Source organism: Mus musculus, chromosome 13, assembly GCF_000001635.26.
Source record: "Mus musculus strain C57BL/6J chromosome 13, GRCm38.p6 C57BL/6J".
Classification (NCBI taxonomy): Eukaryota; Metazoa; Chordata; class Mammalia; order Rodentia; family Muridae; genus Mus; species Mus musculus.
Genome location: NC_000079.6, coordinates 50,673,467 through 50,681,863, shown reverse-complemented (window position 1 = coordinate 50,681,863; position 8,397 = coordinate 50,673,467). Strand labels below are relative to the sequence as shown.

The following is an 8,397-nucleotide window of genomic DNA, read 5'->3' as shown; positions in this document are numbered from 1 at the left end:
AGCCTTAATGGTTCCACTGTTTACACCTGGATGGAGCTTGCTGCTCAATCGTTCTATTACATTGATCAACCTGGCTGTCTCTGTTGCAGTTATTCTCACTATTGCTCTGTGGTATTGCTTGAGGACAGGGATGGTGATTCCCCTAGACGTTCTTTTATTGTTAAGAATTGTTTAAGTTCGATGACACCATTGCATACACTAGCAAGATTTTATCAAAAGGACCGAGATGTAGCTGTCTCTTGTGAGACTATGCCGGGGCCTACCAAACACATACGTGGATGCTCACAGTCAGCTATTGGATGGATCACAGGGCCCCAAAAGGAGAAGCTAGAGAAAGTATCCAAGGAGCTAAAGAGATCTGCAACCCTGTAGGTGCAACAACATTATGAACTAACCAGTACCCCAGAGCTCTTGACTCTAGCTGCATATGTATCAAAAGATGGCCTAGTTGGCCACCACTGGAAAGAGAGGCCCATTGGACATGCAAGCTTTTTATGCCCCAGTACAGGGGAACACCTGGGCCAAAAAGTGGAAATGGGTGGGTAGGGGAGTAGAGGGGAGGGTATGGGGGACTTTTGGGATAGCATTGGAAATGTAATTGAGGAAAATACCTAATAAAAATATTTTAAAAAAGGAATTGTTTAAGTTATACTTGTTTTTGTTTTTGTTTTTGTTTTTGTATTTCCATATCAAATTGAGAATTGTTCTTTCCATGTCTGTGAAGAACTGTGTTGGAATATTGATGGCCATTGCATTGAATCTGTGGATTGCTTTTGGTAGAATGGCCATTTTGACTGTTAATCTTACCAATCCATTACCATGAAATATCAATCCTTTTTCTGAGGTTTTCTTTGATTTCTTTTTTGAGAGACTTGAAGTTCTTGTCATATAGATATTTCCCCTGTTTGATTAGAGTTACTCCAAGATATTTTATAGTATTTGTGACTATTATAATGTATGTTGTTTCCCTAATTTCTTTCTCAGTTCTTTTATCATTGGTATAAATGCAAGTTACTGATTCAAGTTAATTTTACATGCAGCCATTTTGCTGAAGATGTTTCTCAGCTGTAAAAGTTCATTGGTAGAATTTTTAGGGTTGCTTATGTATTCTATGTTATCATCTGCAAATAATACCTTGACATTTTCCTTGCTGTTTTTTATCCCCTTGATATCCTTTTGTTGTCTTATTACTCTAGCTACAACTTCAAGAACTATATTGAATAGATACAAGGAGAGTGGTCAGCCATGTCTCATTCCTGATTTTAGTGGAATTTCTTCAAGTATCGCTCCATTTAATTTGATATTGGCTGTTGGTTTGCTGTATATTGCTTTTACTATATTTAGGTATGGACCATGAATTCCTCATCTTTCTAGTACTTTTAACATGAAGAGGTGTCGCGTCCAACACGGCAAGCAAGCAAAACACAACCACCGCTTCTACTTAAAGCAGTTTACTCAGGCAGCTTCTTTCTTCAAATCCCCTGCCTCTCTAGTTACAAGTGTTTTTCTCCACTCCAGCCACAACCACACCCCCACCAATCACCACAGGTCACATCACCTCACCAGGCAGGCTTGCTCAGCCAATCAGGAATTAAGGGCGGGCCATGCACCAAACATGGGCTTGTTTACAGCCTGGAGTAGATTTCTGTCCAGCTGGCCAGGGAGCCCGGAATGGCTTCCCTCAAAGAGGTATTGTATTTTGTCAAATTCTTTTTCTGCATTGAATTAGATGATCATGTGATTTTTTTCCTTTTGTGTTTGTTTATATAATGCATTACATTAATGGATTTTTGTATATTGAAGCAACCTTGCATCTCTAGAATGAAGCCTGTTTGTTTCTGGTGAATGATGGTTCTCATGTGTTCTTGAACTCAGTTTTCTAGAAATTTTTGAGTATGTTTGAATCAATATTCATGAGCAAAACTGTTCTCCTTCTTTGTGGTATCTTTGTGTGTTTTGGGTATCAAAGTGACTGTGGCTTCATAGAATAAATGAAGGGGGAGGAGCCTGCAGAGAGGTCTTAGCTGTTCTGGGAGATGTGATGGCACAAACAGCTGTTGCAGCAGGCTATGCACTTACCCAAATGCTGATTATTCTCAGCTCCTAGGAGGTGTCAAGACTACATCTTCAGTTCCCTGCAAGCCCAATATTTCCTTACGTTTCCTGGGAGAAAAAGAGGTCTCAATCTTCCTGTTCTTCATCGTCATGAGCAGAAGGGTGGGAAGTCCAGCTGGGAGGCTGCAGTGGACCCAGGCTATAACCCATGCTCTTCTGCACTGCAGTGGATGCCTCCTGTAAGCTGTGTCCTCCTGGGTTGCATGGAGCCCTACTCTAAACCAAACCCTCATGGGCTAGAGCCGAGACCATGTGTAAGCTGTGCTGTCCTGTGTTTCACAGGTGTCCCTGCTGGATCCTCCTCAACTGTGAACTGAGCCTAGGCAGCCTAAGGAGAGAGTTTGCTCTCTAGTCTTAGAGGGACCAAGGTCTGCCAATGAGAACAGGAAGAGCATACATTCATGGGGAGAAGATGTCAGTGGGCAATGTTGTCATCCCTCCCTCTTCATGGACTTCTCGAATTTATCAGAGTTCCTCCGGAGCCAGGAAGTAGAGCACACCCTGGATTATTACACCTAAATATTTAGTAACATTTTCCTGACCCACCTCTTTGGTAAATATACTTGTGCTCTTATGAACAAAGGTATGGCCTCTGTGAGTTCATTGTCAATGATGTAGACATCTGTCTTCATGAAGTGAAATATGAAGAAGAGACTTGAAGTGTACTCATGAAGGGAGCACTTTGCCTCTGGTCACACTTATCCTCAAGGAATCCTGTTTGTCCTTTGGACCTGAAATTTATCATAGCTCTGGGGAAACTCCAGCTCTCTTTCCTGGATTAGCCAGGAGCCCCAAGTCAAGTCTTGGTCAAGAACCTGGTCTTCCTAACTTTGCCACATTTATTAAAAATAACCAAGTCCAGAACAGGACTCACCCCAGGTCTCTTAAATTTCAAGTCTCCTGTAGGAGATTCATCTCACTCTTGACTTCATGGTGTACTAATGGGGCTGTGGGTTCCAAACAAGCATATAGTGCTGCCAATCCCAGGGGCACCAGAGTTCTGCTTACCATGGTAGCAGGAGGCTCTGCTCTTACATGTTGCAATACTCTTGTATACAGCAACATCCAGGTAGGTCTGCTTCCAGCTCCATCTCTCCTGGTCTAACTGAGGCTCCTGTACAGTCACAAAGAGATTATACTCCACCCAACCCTCAATTAAAGGGAAATACAGGAAGACTCAGGTCTCCTAGTAATTCCCTTCTTTCCAACACAAGACACATTGGAGGCATAATCTCTGCCCTGACAGAAATCACTCTGAGTCTGTGATGGTCTAGGCTTCCCATACTCAGAGCACCAGGCTAAGAACCAGGTCTGTTAGAGAGCTTTTCCTTAGAGTCCATAGTCTATACTTTTCCTGGGAAGGAATTCTATATATGCACCTTGCTGAGTTTCTAAAATTGAGGGGTACACCTATTGAAAGCAGAGTTGGACTTCATGTGTGACCCCAGGCATATAAACAGTTATCAGAAAATCCTTGGGCCAAAGTGACAGCTCCTGCTGCTTTTGATAGTGTATGCACATTAACTCCACTCTTTGTCCAGACCTAAGTATCATGCAGAAAGATATTCCAACCTGAAGGGTGCTCCAGTTCCATCCAAGAACAGGAATGAAATGTATATTGCTCCTTCCTGGTTACTATCATTGCATCTTTTGGATCTTTAAATTTATGGTGTGTTTGTTTGTTTTGTGTGGGAGTGGGGGCTGTGTGTGTGCAGTGACCCTGGTGATAATGATTTCTGGACAGCCTTGTCCCTTGAAGTGTGGTTTTGTACTTTGTCTTCCTGTTCTTCATCTCCTTCTCATTATCCTCCTCTTCATACTCCTTTTTCTTCTCCTTTTTTGAGATTTTCCTACATCCTTCTGGGCAGGAAGGGGCTCGAACAGTTAGAGTGACACTAGCCAAAGATGGCAGTGAGATTTAGACCTGGTGACATAAGAAGAATGCAAGTAAGGCAAAACAGGATAAAAAATTAAAAGAAAATTCAGGAAAAACTTTAGGGATACTGGTGAAAGAGTAGGGTATGTTTGAAGCAACCTATCAGAAATGATTATTTCTGTGACATCATTTCTCCGGGGAGCACCTGGGTGCCCTCACCTTGAGCATCATGCATGACATACAGTCCACTCAAGTGGCAGGAGAGCTGTCGAGGGGAAACCTAGGTCAGCTGGTCACTGAGATAAGTTGAGGACTTTCCAGGTGCACAGGCAAGTAGCACTGGTTGGCATCATGATATTCTGAATCCTGGTCTGGCTCCATTGCCACACCCATTCCAGTGGAGTGTGCATGACAAGTCCAATAGCTTGGCTGTAGTCCTGAGATACAAAGTTTCACAGAAACTGGTCTCCTGGAGAGTCTTTGTCATTCCATAACAGGGATGTGGTCCAGATAGGTCCTGGCCATGGTCAGTGATGGGCTTAGAGTGCTTTCTTTCAGGATTGTTTCATTATAGGTGCCCCGAAGGAATGATTTGACTTATTCAGACAAAAATGCCTTCAGTGTTGAAAGAGATAGTGAAACAAATCAGGCATTGCAGTTTACTGGGTAAGAGTAGAAATCTCAGGGCAAGTTCTACAAAGTAAACTTAGAATAACAGCCAAGTCACTCTCATATGCTGGAATTTTCAATGGTCTAGGAAGTAGGAGGGTTGTGGTTTAGGAGGAACTAGAGTATTGCATTATTCAGGAAAAGTTTAGCAAGAGAAGAAGCCCCCTGTTGGTGGCTTATACAATAGACTAGAATTGTGACTAGGGTATGAAATCCTCAGCAGGCTCCTAGAATAGCTGACTTTAGATAGGGCCACTTTTATCTCAATTGTAGCCACTGACTGGTTCCTTTCAGTCTTTATGTATGCATTACTCTGTTTTGTGTAAAGAATCATGATGCATCAGATCACCTCAATGTATCTATCACCTAACTTCCTTATTTTCTTCTGTAATGTAAATCTGATGCTCGCTTTGGAAAATTACATTCAGTTCCAACACTCTCTGGTGTTCGTGTCTGTTTGTCACTCACCAACTCCTTTCCCACCTGAGTACTAGGACACTGATTTCTCCAGAGGGCTGAGAAGCCAACTGAGCCAGCCTGTGGCACTCCATGACAGGTCAGGGCCCTTCTTTTCTCCAGGCCTTCTGTACGGTACCAAATGATGTTTCCTCATCGTTATTAAGCAATTTCATTTCAGGGATGTCTTGAGATGAATCTGCAGTTTGATGCTAGGGAGCTTGTAGGGAGCCAATCTACAATGGCTACCCCATGGAAAGAGCAAGGTAGAAAAGATAATAAGCAGAATCCCCAGAGTGAGTGGAAAGAGGAAAGATGGCTAATTTCCCACCTACTAAGAGGTTGGAGAAAGGAAAGTCTGCACTGACAGCTCAGCCTAAGGTTTACTCTAATCCCAAGTGTAAGTTTCTTCTGGATGAGTTTAAGTGCAAACACTCCCCTGAGGTCATCCTGTGTGGCATTGCCATATTTTGGCATCACCTTGGTAAGGATGGCTGGTCCGTGTGGAAGCTGAAGACTGCTACCCTAAAGAACTTCCCAGATCTCCATGAGTTGCAACCTCATCACTGCCTTGTTTGAGCTCCCGGAGAAACTGAGGAGGTACATATACCACCAGGTGTAGTACACTGATAGACAGCACTTGCATTGCTAGTTGACAGGCCTGGCTTTAAAACTTATGCACTGTGTCAAATACATTCCTAAGTACTGGGCCATGAATGACTCCCCACCAATACTTTGCCAGTATTCTCTGCAATCAACAACAGCAGCTTCATTTCTAGGTTCGGGCCTTCCAAGGGTGAGAGATTGTCTTTCTGCTGAGTCTAGATTGACATGTGGAACATGGATCATTTATATAACAGACAATGGAGTCTGGCATCACAGAACAACAAGACTGCTTTAAGAGTCATTTTTGTGGGAAAGGGTCTTTGAAAGTTTGGGCATAGCCTTAAATCAAGGCAACATTATCATGTGAAAATCTCTTGCAATTGCAGTGCCATTTATACTCAGTGTGGTCTTGTAAATAGATTTGCCCCCTTATACTCTTGTGGTTGAATGCTTGGCCCACAGGGAGTGACATTATTAAGAAGTTTGTCTTGTTGGAATAAGTGGTCTTGTCAGAGGAATTGTATCACTTTATGGGTGGGCCTTGAGATCCTCCTACCTGCATGAACTAATCTTTTCCTGGCTGGCTTCTGATCAAGGCATAAAACTCTTAGCATTTTTTTCTAGTACCATGCCTGTCTGAAAGATGTCATGTTTCTGGCTGTGGTGATAATGGGCTGAACTTCTGAACCTGTAAGCCAGTCCCCATTTATATTTTATAACTTGCCTTGTTCATGTTGTCTCTTTACAGCAATGGAAGCTCTAAGACACTCCCCTTTCAGAGCGATGGGGGCTATTAAAAGGAATCATTGACAACACACATAGACATTTTTGTGTCCAAGTGTGAACTTAATTTAAATGAACTTGTAACACTTGGATTAATAATGATTCTTCCAAGGGCTACAGTTAAAACAGTCCTGATGCCTGGGAAATCTCCCTTTCCCAGATCTCAAGAGTCTCCACCAACAAGATGAGATGTCACTATTGCTCTTTGCTCTCTTCCAGAACTTGCATCTCAGACCCTGAACTTATTATACACACATAAATGTGCAACAATGAAGAAACCATGAGTTGGTGGGGGGGATGGGAAGAGCTGAGAGGCTGGGGCATGACTGAAGTGGACACAGTTCTCCTGTACAGAGTTCTCAAAAATATATGAAATCATTAAATTAATTCAAAAATGGAAGGTTTGGAGGAAACATAGAAAGTCCTCATGGACCATGAGGGCTAGTTAGCAAGAGATTGAAACTATTTTCCAAAAGTACTGGATAACTCATGAAAAAATTGGGGAAGTTTCTACAGCTGAGAAAAAAATTGTGGATTAAAATTATCCATCACTATAGCAGTGCAATGAATGATCAGAAAAGGCAGTGGAAAATAACATTTAATTTTGAGACACTTTGAGAGCAAAAACCAAGTATGACAAGCCATGACTATTTTATGATAAACCTTTGGAGTTCACTATTTAATGTTATTAGCACACATGATAGGGCAGGCATTAAGATCCCCTTCTCTGAGACAAAGGACAGTACACACTGTAGACATAGACTATGTTTAAATGTGTCGCACTATTTCTTTTATATTGTGAGTTCTTTTGAAGACAGGAATTCCTTTAGTCTTGTTGCCCTCTGGACCCAGGAGGTGATCCCTAGTGAAAGGTGAAGGATCACTGACTGAATACACAACTGAAGGCTTTTGTACTCAGGGACGACCTGCAGCTGAGAGCAAACCAAAAATCTGCTCTTCAGAAATAGGTCTGTATTTCCGGACCTGAGAAAGGAAGTGTAATAGCTAGCGAGCTCTCCTGTGGACAGAGGCAATGGGATGGGAAGGTGCACCCTAGCTGGCACAGTCCTGGAAAGGAAGCACAGAGCATGCAAAGCCTCTCTCCTTAACCCTGCTGTAATAAGACAGTCTGATTTTGGTAGGGACATTTACCTTCTCCTGTGCATACAGGAGTCACATGACCTCAGGGTGACCAATCAGGAGAGTCCTGGATCACTAGCCAGTTTGATTGGCCAAGTTCTGGACATGTGACCAACTAGGTCTTGACCAGGAGTTACAGTTGGTGCGAGGTTGCTGAGACAGTTGGTAACTGACCTGTTATAACTGAGGTTAAGTTTTCACTCCGGGGCTACAGAGGTAGAGACAGTGTGCTCAGGCATGATTTCAGGAGAGCTGCTCCTGTCTACTCCCCCAACACCCAGGTACAGCCTAGTTTTCCTAGTCTTGCTGCTGATGTGACTCCCTAACCCGCCTTCTCATCTTGTCAGAACCACTTTAGTTGTGTTGTAGGCACTGACCCTTTCTTCCCACTGCCTGGCGATTGGAGGCCTTGGGGCTGCAGAATATAGATGCTGAACGTCCCAGGACTCTGTGCAGCACTCCCTGGACAGTTCGGGGTGGCTGAGACAAGCAGTCTCCTGCCCAGCACAAGCCCTGTGGACCATCACAGGGAAGCAGAGCCTTGCCCTCTTTCATGTCCCCCTTTTATGTCCAGGTTCCTCCAAAACGGCACATTATGCATAGAAATGAGAACATACCACAGTTGCTTTAGGGACTTGGCTTGTCACATGAAGCATTATCCTTAGTTCCACCTATTTTCTGGAAATGAAACTTTTGATTCTTTGCTTTTGTTTGTTTGTTCATTTTCGAGACAGGGTTTACTCTGGGTAGTC

At 43.1% G+C, this 8,397-nt stretch overlaps 1 long non-coding RNA gene across 1 annotated transcript; it reads left to right on the top strand.

The window, feature by feature from the left end:
- The first annotated feature begins 1,579 nt into the window (after window positions 1-1,579).
- On the top strand, window positions 1,580-5,251 carry Gm23952. The gene is made up of 3 exons (XR_382356.2): window positions 1,580-1,689; window positions 2,101-2,294; window positions 2,398-5,251. It is a non-coding gene; the product is annotated as a predicted gene, 23952 (long non-coding RNA).
- Window positions 5,252-8,397: the final 3,146 nt, after the last annotated feature.